This window comes from Andrographis paniculata, unplaced genomic scaffold (genome assembly GCF_009805555.1).
Source record: "Andrographis paniculata isolate CXL003 unplaced genomic scaffold, ASM980555v1 Contig61END, whole genome shotgun sequence".
In the NCBI taxonomy this organism is placed as follows: domain Eukaryota; kingdom Viridiplantae; phylum Streptophyta; class Magnoliopsida; order Lamiales; family Acanthaceae; genus Andrographis; species Andrographis paniculata.
Window position 1 is genome coordinate 55,899 of NW_026137597.1, and position 15,056 is coordinate 70,954.

General features: G+C 40.3%; 1 long non-coding RNA gene across 1 annotated transcript; it reads left to right on the forward strand.

The window, feature by feature from the left end:
* The first annotated feature begins 11,537 nt into the window (after nucleotides 1-11,537).
* Nucleotides 11,538-13,559, forward strand: LOC127260228 (uncharacterized). Its single transcript, XR_007840656.1, has 3 exons — nucleotides 11,538-11,617; nucleotides 12,052-12,109; nucleotides 13,229-13,559. It is a non-coding gene; the product is annotated as an uncharacterized LOC127260228 (long non-coding RNA).
* The last annotated feature ends 1,497 nt before the right edge of the window (nucleotides 13,560-15,056 follow it).

The following is a 15,056-nucleotide window of genomic DNA, read 5'->3' on the forward strand; positions in this document are numbered from 1 at the left end:
GAGTTAGAGGGGTGTGTGGAGAATATTGACGTGAAGCTTCGCTCTTTACAAGAGCAAAAAAAAGAGAATATCACCATTCAAATTGCTGAAGTCAAGGATGAACTCGCCGCTGTAGAGAATGTCCCCGCGCAAGATGAAGAATACTTAAAAAGTTTAGAAGAGTTGTTGGATATTAGCAAAGAAGAGTTGTATAATCTTAATGTTTAAGATCAATTTGTACTCTTCATTTTGATTGCCAATCAATAAATTTAAATTCTCTTTTCTTTTTTTTTATTTTTTTTTCGAGCATTTTTTTTACCCAAATCCTTTATCACTTATCTATTTATTTATTTATTTATTTGACCGAACTTGAAGGTATATCTCAAGCTGCCTACGTACCCGGTAAAGGGATCAAGTCATAACGTAGTTCAAAGCAACTTGAATTTGCTTTTATTGTTATTTTGCAGTTTATCCTCATGCTAAGGAGTCTTGATTTGATTTGAAGGTCTCACGCATAATATCTTTTGAGGAACCTCCCGTTGATTGGCCCTATCCGGAGTCCGTCTTGAGATGTCAACTTGTATGCACCATTCGTGTAAACCTGAGTGACGACGTAGGGTCCATCCCACTTGGATAAAAATTTATTTCCCGAACGAAAGTTGATCACAATGGGCCTTCTCACAGCAAGAACCAAGTCCCCGATTTGAAAGGATCGTGATTTGACTTTTTTATTGTAAGCTCGAGACAATCGTGCTTGATAACACTCCAGTCTTTGTTGAGCTTGTAGTCTTTTCTCGTCGAGAGCCTCTAGCTCTTCGAGTCTTAATCTGACATTTTCTTCAGTCGTCAATTCTTCCTGGAGAGCAATCCTTAGTGAAGGAATTTGTCTTTCCAATGGGAGGACAGCTTCGACCCCATATACAAGTGAATATGGTGTCGCTTGTGTTGGAGTGCGGAATGTAGTACGATAGGCCCACAAAGCTTCACCAATGCGGTCATGCCAATCTCTTTTTGATTTGGAGACAACCTTTTTCAGCAAGTTACAAAGTGTTTTATTGAATGCCACTGCGAGTCCATTTGCCGGTGCATAATACATCGAGGACTTCTTTTGTTGGAAGCCAAACTTTTCACAAAGCTTGTCGATGTGAGTATTGGCAAAAGATCTTCCATTATCAGTGATGATACACCGAGGAACCCCATAACGGTAAATGATGTTGACTCGTATGAAGTCAGCTACCGTCTCCTTTTTGACTTCTTTCAAAGGAACTGCTTATGCCCATTTGGAGAAGTAGTCTGTTGCGGCCAAGATATAGAGATGTCCAGCGGACGACTTTGTGAGTGGTCCTACAACGTCCATGCCCCAGGTATCGAATGGCCATGAAGCAATAGTTGGGTGCAATGGTTCCGGTGGTTGATTGATAAAGTTAGCATGAAATTGACACGGTTGGCAGCTCCGTGCGAACTCTATACAGTCTTTAACCATGGTTGGCCAATAATACCCTATCCTCTTTATTCGGAAGTGTAACTTTGGGCCAGCTTGATGAGCTCCACAGATTCCGGCATGAGTTTCCTCCATAGCTTGTTTGGCTTGATGATTGCCGAGGCATCGAAGGAACATGTTGTCGAACGACCGACGATAGAGTATGCCGTTGAAGTAGGCGTAACGTGCAGCTCTTCTTCGGATATCTGCTCGTCTGCGCGGGTCACTCGGGAGCTTGTCATATTTTAAGAAATCTAATATTGGTTGCCGCCAATCTTCTTCTTCTTCTTCAATTTCAAACACCTCCATGAGGTGATTTACTTCTTTTTCAACACATTCTTCTTCTTCATACTTGCAGGAATCCACCCAAACTTTGCGTATCGGAATATACACATGTTGATCCGGGATGGATAGAGTCGATGCCAATTTAGCCAGAGCGTCAGCTTGCCCATTCTCTTTCCTTGGGACATATTCAATAGAGACATCCCCGAGCAACTCAATGAGTGCCTTAGCATACTTTAAGTAAGGCATTAATTCTGGTTTCTTCACTTCAAACTCTCCAGTGATTTGATTTACAATCAGCTTGGAATCCCCGTATACTTGAAGTTGGCGTTGGTTGATATCTACCGCCATTTTTAGGCCGAGGATGAGTGCTTGATACTCAGCCACATTATTTGAACACTTTTCTTTTAAGGCAAAAGAGTATGGAAGGACTTCTCCTTGTGATGTGACAAATATTACTCCGGCTCCAGCTCCATTTTTGTGTGATGAGCCGTCAAAATACATTTTCCATGGTGGGGTGATTTCGAGAAAAAGCGCGTCTTCATCAGGGAAGTCGTCAGACAACTCCCACTCAGCGGGGATGGGATGATCAGCAAGGAAGTCAGCCAATATTTGTCCTTTTACAGCTTTCTGTGGTACATATATGATTTCAAATTGTTGCAGCTGCAGGTACCACCTCGCGAGTCGATCAGAAAGGACAGGCTTTGACATGACATATTTCAAGGGATTTGCTTTGGACACCAACCGGATAGTGTGCGCTTGGAAGTAATGCTTCAACTTTTTTATGGCGAATATGAGCGCCAAGCATATCTTTTCCACCGGTGAATAGTTTAGTTCATTTGGTGTCATCATTCTGCTGAGGTAGTAAAGGGCATTTTCTTTCCCTTTATTGGCTTCCTGTGCTAACAAGGCTCCAACTGAACGCTCTTGTGCAGCGATGTAAAGCGTCAACGGATGTCCAGGAATTGGGGCTGTCAGCACTGGTGGCTTTGTCAAGTAGTCTTTGATACTTTGGAATGCCTTCTTGCATGCTTCATCCCAATGGAAAGGCACTCCCTTCTTCATGATTCGGCTGAAAGGTTGACATCGTCCAGCGAGGTTAGAGATAAATCTTCTTATATATGCTAGTTTTCCTTGTAAGCTTTTTAGCTCGTGGATGTTACGAGGCTCAGACATTTTTGTGATGGCATCTATCTTTGCCTGTTCAATCTCAATTCCACGACTATGGACAATGAATCCGAGGAATTTTCCGGAGGTGACTCCAAAAGCGCACTTGAGATGATTCATTTTTAATTGGTAGCGCCTCAACCTTTCAAAAACCTTTCTTAAGTCTTGCAGGTGATCTTCTTTTCTCTTGGATTTGACAACCAAGTCGTCAACATAACACTCTACATTTTGGTGTAGCATGTCATCAAAGATCTTTTGCATTGCTCTTTGGTAGGTTGCCCCAGCATTTTTCAATCCGAAAGGCATAACTTTGTAACAGTAGATACCTTTCGGTGTACGAAAGGCGGTTAACTCTTCGTCTTCAGGTGCCATACGAATTTGGTTATATCCAGATGATCCATCCATAAAAGAAAGCGCTTCATGTCCTGTCGTTGCATCAATCATCAATTCAGTTATGGGTAAAGGAAAATCATCTTTTGGGCATGCTTCGTTTAAGTCTCGGAAATCCACACAAACTCGGATTTGTCCATTCTTTTTCTTTACAGGCACGATGTTGGAAATCCATTGGGGGTATTTGACTTCCCGGATGAACCCCACTTCAATGAGTTTGTTGACTTCATTTTCAATTTGAGGGATGAGTTCAGGACGGAATCTTCGTTGTGCTTGCTTCACAGAGCGAGCTCCTTTCTTCACACCTAGATGGTGGACCGCAACTTTCGGGTCTAAGCTGGGCATTTCTTTATATGACCAAGCGAAGACATCTTGGAATTCGTTGAGAAGTCGGATGTAGGCATTCATATCATCCTCACCCAGCTCTTTGTTGACATAGACAGGTCTTGGGTGATCTTCATTTCCCAAGTTGACTTCTTCTAACTCGTCCACTGCAGCTTTGATCCCTTCTTCAAGCGCGGCGGGTGCATTTCCTGCATCTTCTTCAATCATTGTCTCTTCTCCCCCTTCAGTGATGGAGCAGGATGATGCAACACTTTCTTCATTATCTTCTTTGGGTTTGGTGAAGACAACGGTTTGCCATTTAGTCTTTAAAACTTTACCGCAATGTATCGTCATTTTTGTTTGACGCGTCATGCGGGATGGAAAACGGCTCTTGATTTCTTCATCCATCTCCACATATTTTGTTGATGTGGAATTCGTCTTGTTTTTCTCTTTATTGATCTTTGGTCCTAACCTTGTGAAGACATAAGGTTTTAGCCTCTCGAAAACCGATACTCTTGCATTCTTCCCCTGTTTAGGTGAATTGAAAGACAAAGTCTCGCTTTCGGTGATATGATGATTTGCAGCCCTTTTGATAGCGATGCGTACGGGAGCTTGTGGCATGTACCCAAGACCAGCCCTCGAACCTTGGGTTGTCTGTGGTGGTAACCTTCCCAGCAGTGATTCCTCATTTGGATTATATCCAGCTTTTGTGAGAAGTTTGTAGGCTTTTGGGCCAAAGCTTTTGTCCTTTTGCAATCGCATAGCCTCTATTTTTTCTTCTTTTCCATTCCTTGTCTGTGATGGGGAGATTGGGTTGAGTGGGGTCTTCGGAAGAGTCAAATCTTTCAGAGGCTCAATTAATGAGTCTGCAGAACCTGAGGCAGGTGTTTTTTCTTTATCTCTTAAGTTTGCCCCCAAGTTTGGTTGTGGTGCTTTGACATCTTCATGTACCTTGGATTTTTTTGCTTCTGTAGAGAAATATTTGGCGTCCGCAAAGTGTGACTCGGCTTCTGCATATGGCTTTGTGTCTCCAAGAACTTTCTTTGTCACTCCATTTTGAGCGTATTTGAAGCATTGGTGCCACGTTGATGGAACTACACCATTCTCATGTATCCATGGTCTTCCCAAAAGAACGTTGAAAGATGTCTTTGCGTCTATCACGTAGAACAAAGGGTTAGTTTCCATTTCATCGATTAAGAGTCTCAATCTTATGGTGCCAAGTGCTCTTTGCCCCTCTTGATTGTATCCATGTATTGTCATACGACTCTCGAATAACTGATCTACTGGTATTCCCAATTTTTGCAATGTGTATAGAGGAAGGACATTGACTGCAGCTCCTCCGTCTAAGAATATCCGGTTAATCCTTTGTTCATGGATATAACCCACGACCAGTAATGGACGATTATGGGGTTTGGATCCTAACACCAAATCTTCATCAGTGAAAGTTATCGTGGCACATTCTTCACTCGATTTGTCTCTGATCGCCTTGCCACCTTTCTCGGTAGTGAGACAATATGATTCTTTGTCTTTTATGTCAACTTCGAGAGACCCGAACATGATTGAAGTGACATTAACAGAAACAGAATCGTCTTCAAGGGTGATCTTTCCTTCATGAGCCAACTCCATGACTTTGTCTGAAAAGATGAAACAGTTATGGATGGGATGTCCTACGACACGATGGTATTTGCAATATCTTGGGTCATCAACCTTTCCAGCTTCCTCCGGTCTTTTTTAATTCGGAAGTTCAATGAGGTTTTCTTTGAGTAGATCGTCAAAGATTCCCGAGACGTCAGAATCTAGGAAAGGATAAGTTTTGGATTGCAACTCTTTAAGGGTTGGCCTTGGCGGTCTTTCTGTCTTAGTTGATTGTCTTTTCCTTGCAACTTCCTTTTCTTTACTTTGGATCTTCATAGGTGCTTTGGTCGTCGCTTTTATGGCCAAGGCTTCTTTTCCAAAAGACTTGATAGGGGCGTTGTTCCCCTTCTTTGCGGCATCATATCTTTCGTATCTTTTTGCTTTTGAAGATTCTTGAACTGGTGGTCCGTGCATCCCGCTTGAAGCCATACTTAACTCCATGTCATGAGCGCGGGTAGCAAGTTCTTCGAAAGTGTGGGGTCGGATCCCTTGCAGGATGTATTTCAACCCCCAGTGCATTCCTTGGACGCACATCTCTATACCGGAGGCCTCAGATAACCGGTCTTTGCAGTTCAAGCTCAAACTCCTCCAGCGGTTGATGTAGTCGATTGCTGGTTCATCTTTCCATTGACGAGTATTGGTGAGTTCTGTCATACTGACGGTCCTTTTTGTGCTGTAGAACCGGTTCAAGAACTCGTACTCCAACTGCTCCCAACTGTCGATGGAACCAGCCTCCAGGTCGATATACCAGTCGAAGGCGTTGCCTTTTAATGACCGTACGAACTGCTTTACCAAGAGATCGCCGTATGTCCCAGCGTTGTTGCATGTTTCCATGAAGTGTGCCACATGCTGTTTTGGGTTGCCTTTGCCATCAAATTGTTGGAACTTTGGTGGTTTATATCCCAACGGCATCTTGAGGGCGTCGATCCTTGAAGTGTAAGGCTTGGCATACATATTTGTTGGCCTTGAACTTCCTTCAAACTCCCTTTTGAGAGCTCCTTTGATATACTCGTCAAGTTGGGATAGATGGATAAAAGAGTCAGATGATGCTTGAAACGGCATTAGTCCTGCCATTTTTTCTTTACCGTGGCGTTGATCCATGGATGTTTCTGCTTCATTTTGGGCCTCCGAAGCATTCTGGTTGGTTGGTTCCGGCTTGTCCAATTTTGCAACCAGTTTTGCGATGACATTGTCTTGTTGCTGCATGTGTTGAGACATCCCTTCAACAACTTTGGCCAGTGCAACAAGTTGGTCTTCTATGTTTGAGGCGTTCGTGGTCATCACCGGGGCATAACTCGATGCAGTCGAACGAGTTGCAACTTCTTGAGGGGTGCCCGGTGCGGAGGTACTCTTGAAGCTTTCGTCCACCTCATAGAGTGAGTTTTGCTCTGTGATTTTCGGATGTGCATCCTCGGGAAATGACAGTACTCTTTTAGCCATACTTCGTGTCATCACTCCAGCATTCATTGAAGCACTTGAGGTTCTTGATGTAGTAGCAGCGACTCCTTTGGCGGTGGCGGCTAGAGCAGCAGCTTTCGACACAGCATTGGAAGTCTTGATTTTGTAGGAAGCCATTGATCTTTTGAGAATTCGACGGAAAGAGAGATGAAAGGTAGAGTTGTCCCACTGGGCGTGCCAAAAATCTGTAGACAAAAAAATTGTGTTATATTTTTATAAACACAAAATTTGTACAAATTATATTTAATTTAAATTTAATGCGGGTCCTATTCTCTATTCGGATCCTTTGATTCTCTCTCCGGGTCGATCCATTTTTCCAATTTGGATTTGGGTGGCTTCTTTGATCCGAAGGGACTTTGGTCTTCGGTTTGACTTCTTCGGTTTTTAGGAAACTTTGGTATCCGTGTTGGCAATTTTGATCGTCGGCTTTGGATCGATGCCTCCTTTGGATGATCGGACGGAATTTGATCTTTGAGGGAGGGATTTAGTGCTCCATAACGCTTTTGGCAGCGTATCCCTTTGACTTTTGGATCGAAGAGGGCCTGGTTTGCGCCTTTTATGAAGAACGCGACGAACATCTTCAAGCTTTGGGAGCGACTTTGGAGGCTCTTCCTTGGCTTTGATGGATTCCTCGATAGCTTTGAGAGATTTGATCCTTCCTCCGGCTCGGACATACGACGAAGAACGTTAACTTCATCGATTCGTCAACCAATATTGGATCATTTGTCCAAATCGGTGACTTTTCGACGAAGAACGCTTCGAAGGACACGAAGAACAATGAAGAACATTGCAGAGAGTCTAGAGAGACTTACCCTTGCGCGAGTCTTCAAATGAACTTCGGTGTGTAAATGAATTGGCCAAGGCTCCTATTTATAGGGGAGGGTGGCCTTGGCTTCCTTTTCGGATAGTGCCACGTGGATGGAAAGATTTTATAATCTTTCCTTTTTCATCGGATGCCGTTTTCCATTTTTGACGGATTTGATTATGCACTTCCTTTTTCGCCAAAATCTTTATATCATTGCCTTTTTTGGAAGATATTAATTTATATACTTCCTTTATTGACAAGATCTTTATATCATTGCCTTGTTTGGAAGATATTAATTTATATACTTCCTTTATTGACAAGATCTTTATATCATTGCCTTGTTTGGAAGATATTAATTTATATACTTCCTTTATTGACAAAATTAATTTATTTTGCCGCCAAATTTATTATGGCTCTATTTATGCATGTAATATTTGTACGATATCTTCCATTTTAAGCAGATTTTGCATTAATGGTTGATATTTATTGTACAAAAATTAACATATGTGCATAATTAAATACCATATATTTATTTTATTGGAATTTTATTTTCTTCCAAAATACATGATATTTAATTGATTTTAGACATATATTTTTAGTGTCTACAACAGTATATAGTCCAATTCCAAATCCTAATTCGCAAAATCAGTTGTCTCTCCAAGGTTTCTCTCTCATTAACAAATAATACATGTTGTACTAGTATACACGTAACTAACAGAATTTCTAATATATGGGTCTAACTGTACAAAAGGGCCAGGCAAGAAAAAAAAAAAAAATAAGCCCAAGAAAAAGATAAAATAAAATGGAGCTCAAATGATCCTCTTCCAATGGTCATAACACATGCTCTAGTCAGAATTGAAATAGAATGTTGATGACGATGAATCCCCTATTTCTTGTGAGTCTCACCGAAGACAGCAGTGGTGCAGTGGCGTTCCTCCACTGCATGCATTGGATAGATTATTCATCTCTCTCCTTCTTCATCCCCATTTTTTCTTTCCTTCATTTTCTTCCATTTTTTCTATTAGATAATCGGTTATTTTGCAACCGATTATTTAGTGAGTGAAAATGCGATGGGCCGGTGTATCAAATTAAATTAATTTGGAAGAAATATATAAATATTATTTATTGTATATGGAGTTTGATTAATATTTTGGCTATTTTGCATATCTCGAGACAAACCAAATTGTGCAGCACCAAATTAAACCCGGGTATACGGCCTAAGTCGTAGTATTATTTGGATAAAATATTATCCGTCGGATGGATTTATTATAATCTCAAATAAAAGGTATGAAATTAGAATAAATTACAATCGTTTCAAACAGAAGATTTGAAATTAGAATAAATTACGATCATCACAAACAAAAGATTGTAATTAGAATAAATGACAACCGCTTCAAATGGAAGGTTTGAATTTAAAATAAATTACATCGGTAATTAAGGTCGTAATTATGATCGTAATTGATCCTCTGCCATTTTGGTCGAGTGGAGACACCTATATAAAGGGCCTCCCTCCTTCATTCTAAAATACACCAACAACTCTCTCCTCCTTCTCTCATCTCTTCTAACTTTCCGGAAACCTCCCCAACTTAGTTCCTTTCTCTTGTTTTGTTCGCCGGAGCTCTAACGATTAGAGGTTCCACTTTCATTGGAGACGAAAATCGTTTTATCTTTATATTAGAACGCCTGCCACCAGAGGCACTACCTGGGTGTATCTAATTTTCGGAAAGAGGATCCATCCTCGACTCGGTTTCACGGTAGACGTTACTCTCGCAATACCCAATTAATCCAACAAAATCTTTGTATCGACACTTTTTGTTACAAAAGGTTGATGGTCAACGCCACTATTATGCACGTGTTAAAGTAATTCGTAACAGTTTAACTCATTTTTTGTAACAAAATTATCCGTACAAAAAATCAGTATTATTGTCCTTTGTCGTGATAATAACCTTTTCTTACGAATAAGATGGTTGATGGCAAGTCTGTCGTCGAACAAGTGGAAGAATTTCAACACATTGTTCACTCTGTTATCGACGAGGAGATACCACTACCAGAAAAGTTCATCATGAGTGTGATGATCGAGAAATTGCCCCTGAGTTGGAGCAACTTCAAGCACGGGCTGAAGCATGAGCTAAACCGAGTGGGGCTTAAAGATCTGATTGTCCGAATCTAGATAGAAAAAGACAACATAAAGCAGCACAAGGCTAAAATCGGAGATATTGCTAAAGCCAACTTGGTCGGAGATCCCTCCAAAAAACGTGCACGCCCAACTCAAATGGACAAGGGCAAAGCTAAATAGTCCAAGTTTACATGTAATTGTTTTAATTGTGGTAAAATAGGACACCAGGTTAAGGACTGCAAGACACCGAAAAAGAAGAAGCCTAGTTCCCAACTGGTCAAGACTAGCCACTGAACTGATCGTGATCTCAATAGTGACGACCTTGTCGTTGTTATGTACGAAACAAATAATATGGAAAGTCCAAGAGCTTGGGATATTGACACCAGAGCAACCTGCCATGTTTGCTTCGACATAGAAAACTTCTCAACCTACAAGGAGACCGAAGGGAAGAAGCTGCACATGGGAAATCACGCAACTTCTGAGGTCCAAGGCGTAGGAAACGTGGTGCTAAAGATGACCTCTGTCAAAGAACTAACCCTGAAAGATGTCCTGCATGTGCCAGACATTCAGAAAAATCTCGTCTCAATATCACTGCTACTTAGGCATGGTTTGAAACTTGCCTTTGTAGTAGATAAATTTATATTATCGAAAAAACGAGATGTTCCCTAGCTAGGGGTTATCTTACAACTTGATGGTTCAAATTAAATGTAATGGCTGTACGCCGAACACCGCCTACTGATAATAAAAATATTGTTTCTTTCTTCGTACTTGATCGAGTGTTCTGATTTATGGCATTGTAGATTAGGTCATGTAACCTAAATGCTATAAAAAGATTAGTAAATATGAATTTGCTAAATAAAAAGGAGGTGAACACTCAAAACAAATGTGAAATTTGCATGGAGGCCAAAATAGCATATTACCCTTCTTGTCTGTTGAAAGGAATACTAAATTATTAGATTTAATTCACACCGATGTATGTGATTTAAAATTTGTGCAAACTAGAGGTGGAAATAAATATTTTATCACCTTTATCGATGACTACACAAAGTATTGCTATATTTACCTATTAAAGGAAAATAGCGAAGCAATCGAGGCCTTCAAGAACTTCAAAACTGAGGAAAAAATCAACTTGATTGTAAATTTAAGACAGTTCGAAGTGATAGAGGTGGAGAATATGTGGTCCTGTTTGAAGAATTATGTAATGAAAGTGACATAATTCATCAGGCAACGGCTCCATATTCACCTCAATCGAACGGCGTTGCAGAATGCAAAAATCGAACACTTAAGGAAATGATGAATGCCATGTTGATAGGTTCAGGACTTCCCCAAAACCTATGGGGGGAGGCGGTACTGATTGAAAATTATATCCTGAACAAGATTTCACTTAAGGGTAAGGATGCCACCCCTTACGAACTATGGAAAGGCAAGAAACCCACATACAAATACTTCAAAGTGTGGGGGTGCCTAGCAAAAGTGGACGTTCCGCCTCCAAAGCAAGTCGCTATCGGCCCAAAAATGGTAGATTGCATATTTATTGGATACGCACTAAATAGTAGTGTTTATCGTTTCATAGTTCACAAATCGGAAATCCCTGGGATGACCGAGCAAACTACTATTGTAATGCCCCGATTTCGGAATGTATAAAATAATATTATTATAGCAAATAAATATTTGACAATAGTAATGGAATCAAGAAATTAATATTTTGGGATAAATTATATTCCAATTTTGTATATTAGTTATAATTAAATAGACTGTTAAACGGATAAATATTGATAAATATAAATATAAAATATAAAATATATAATAATAATAATAATAATAATATAATATAATATATATAATAATAATATAATTATATATATATATAACAAACTTACCTGTGAAGGAAGGCCGAAGCAGAAGAACGCGAAGGAGAAAGAAGAGAAAGAAGAAAAGAAGAAAGAAAAGATTTAGCCGTTCGATTTCGATTCCGATTTCGGTATGGTATTCCTTGCTATTCGTAGAGTCCGATTATAAATTTTAATACGAATTTTGATATTGGAGTATTAAATTAGAAATTCTTCAAAAATTCAAAATTGGCTATTTAGCTATTTAATCGATGAATTTCTTTAGCTAATAGCCTATTCGTAGCGCCGACGTTATATTTTGAGAATTTCGTACCAATCCAAGTCGAATAAAAAACGGCAGTATATTGCACCTGCCTGCTTGTTCATACCTTTGCGTATTTTTATTTAATAATCGGGCAATATAAATATTATGAGGTAGAAGGATTTTATAGCTAGAATATCATATTCTACTAAATATAAAAGTTTGGAGCCCGACGAGTTAATTATAGAAATTAGGTTTTGAATAAGCAGGTAGCTCCTGAGAATAAGCATAAAGCTCATCTGATTTGAGTAAATAATGGAACAGGTGTACGTTGGAGGATATTTGGGTGAAGTTATAAAAATCCAGAAAGTATCGGTAGGAGGTAAGCAGTAGGGAATTAAATCTAATTTTAAGAAATTAGGTATTTATGTTGCATGTGATTCTGATTCTGATATTGATATGATATTATGTGGAATCATTTGGTCAGTGCATCTATATATGTATATATGTGTGTGTATATGCATGTGTGAAACTTCGTTTTACGATATTTGATATACGTATTTGATCGTGTTGGTGAATTTATGAAAAGGAGGATAGGTGGGCCGTCTCACCAGCCCTTTTCATTAAATTCACTTATTGACATGCTGCACACATCGCACGATTTATCGGATATGTTTTATGGATCTATCGTTTAGTCGCCGTGTGCGGTAGTGCTAGGCGAGGGCATCATCTGGGGTTAGGATATTCGACCCCGATGTACCGTAACACTTTGGCGATAGTGGACGATAGTAGTCGGACAACTGGGTGACTTAGTCGCACGGTCATTCAGGGATTAGACCCATTGCAGTTGAGACGTATTTGGTCTAATCATTCGTGTTCGGTGTTGTTCCACTCATTGGAGTAGCTACTAGTGAGGTCTACCGGTAGTTTAGGATCATATGCCAAACTCCAAACGCGATCCCGTTAGGGCGTGCGAGGAGGAGTAGAGTTTCCGGGTTTCCTTCGGGTGATTCCAGGTTGCACGGATTCTACTACGTTACACGGGGTAGGGCTAGACAGGAGGGTCCTATCTTCGCTATCACAGACTATGGGGTGTCTTGTGGTTAATGGCGACAACGTTCGACTATCCATGTATTGATTGCGGGAGTCGTATGGTGGGTATATGGGAGTGACCGGGTGACCGTTATATTATTATGGGTTTACCAGGTCCTTCCTTGAGCCGAGGATTTTCCGGCTATTTATTGATGGTAGTCTAGTGAGCTGTAATTATGGAGCCGAGGTTATTCCGGCTGCTCACTTTGACCTATGTATATGGGTATATGTGCATGAGTTGTCGATTTTGACATTATTGTTACATTATTTCAGTATGGGCATGGCATGGCATTTATTTTGCAAATGACGGAAATTAAACTCTATTTTCGAGCATGACATGGCATATTTTATGTTAGTTCTTAAAATGGATTTAATTCTAGACTGCTTTTAAGAAAAATATTTGATTCAGGTACGCATGGCACCTCCGGGACAGGGGACGTCTCGGGAGATAGAAAGACGGGCTGAATGAGTGAACTGCATCTGATGTATTATATGTAAATTCTAACTAGAAAAACCTCCCGTTTTGGGAGTATGTTTTTGTAAATATTTATAAACTTGTTTTTTGGAAATAATAAAATGCTTATATAATTAATTTTAGCCTTAACACTGTGTTGTGGGGCCCGAAGTAGGAGGTGACGACCTCATGATGCAGTGTGGCGGTAGCATTTCCAGTATGAGCCAACTGGGGGTGTTACAAGTTGGTATCAGAGCCTAGGTTTGATAGATTTTGGCTCTTTGAATTAAAAAGGTTTTGAAAATAACAATGATATTGAATTGGTTTGGTGAGGTTTGGGTTTTGCGGGTGCATTCATGTTAATGTGATCTATCTTTTATTGTTATGCTTGGTTTAGCTGTGTGCTGAATTGATATTGAATCAGGAAAAATTGGGGGCAGTATGTCGAATTCTCGAGGTGGTGGTGTACGTAGGGCTATTCAAGGCCCAGAGTTTGATCCTTCGTCTGATGAGTCACCGTATCCTGTGCCAGCGCATGTACCAACAAAGGCACCTAGTCAGGATTTCTTTCGGCAGTTTATGGCCGCGATGATGCCTCAACAGAGGAGTTTCATTGATGCTGTGATGCGGCATAACCCACCAACATATTCTGGTTCAGTGGAGCCAGGAGTCCTTGAGTTTTGGGTTGAAAAGATGGAAAAGATATTTCGTGTTGTTCAGGTTCCGCCAGATCAACGAGTTAATATTGGAGCCTATTTCTTGGAAGGCCGAGCAAATCGGTGGTGGTTAGGTGAAGAAGCTGCAGGTGTAGACCAAGTGGATATGACTTGGGATGAATTTAAAGCAAAGTTAAAGGCTAGGTTTATACCGTCGCATATTAGAAAAGCGAAGAAGCAAGAATCGCTGGACAATGAATATATTTACCAAGTATGTCACTTTGGATGTAAGCTCCAGTTTTATTTGTGAAAAAGAAGGATGGAAGTTTGAGGTTATGTATTGACTACCGTGGACTGAACAAAGTCACGGTGAAGAACAAATATCCTCTTCCGAGGATTGATGATCTATTTGATCAACTGGGAGGTGCAACTATATTCTCAAAGATTGACTTGAGATCTGGATATCATCAGCTAAGGATTGCAGAGCATGACATTCCGAAGACAGCTTTTCGGACTAGATACGGGCATTATGAATTCACGGTTATGTCCTTTGGGTTGACTAACGCCCCGGCTGCGTTTATGGAGTTGATGAATAGAATTTTTCAACCATACCTCGATCAGTTTGTGGTGGTATTTATTGACGATATCTTGGTCTATTCCCCAAATAAAAAGACGCATGCAAAACATTTGCATGTAATATTAAACATATTGCGTGCAAGAAAGTTATATGCCAAGTTATCCAAATGCGAGTTTTGGTTTAAGGAGGTTGCTTTCTTGGGGCATGTTGTTTCTGGAAAGGGTATCTCAGTAGATCCTTCTAAAGTGGCGGCAATCATGGATTGGCCAAGACCTACCAATCAATCAGAAGTAAGAAGCTTTTTGGGTTTGGCAGGATATTATCGGCGATTCGTTCTTGATTTTTCGAAGGTTGCAAAACCATTAACTAATTTGCTGAAAAAGGATGCAAAGATTAACTGGGATCACGAGTGTGAGTCATCCTTTTTAGAATTGAAACATCGATTAACTTCAGCGCCAATTTTGGCTTTACCAGTGGAAGGTGAGGATTTTGAAGTGTATAGTGATGCTTCGAAGCAGGGATTGGGATGTGTCTTAATGCAGAATCAAAG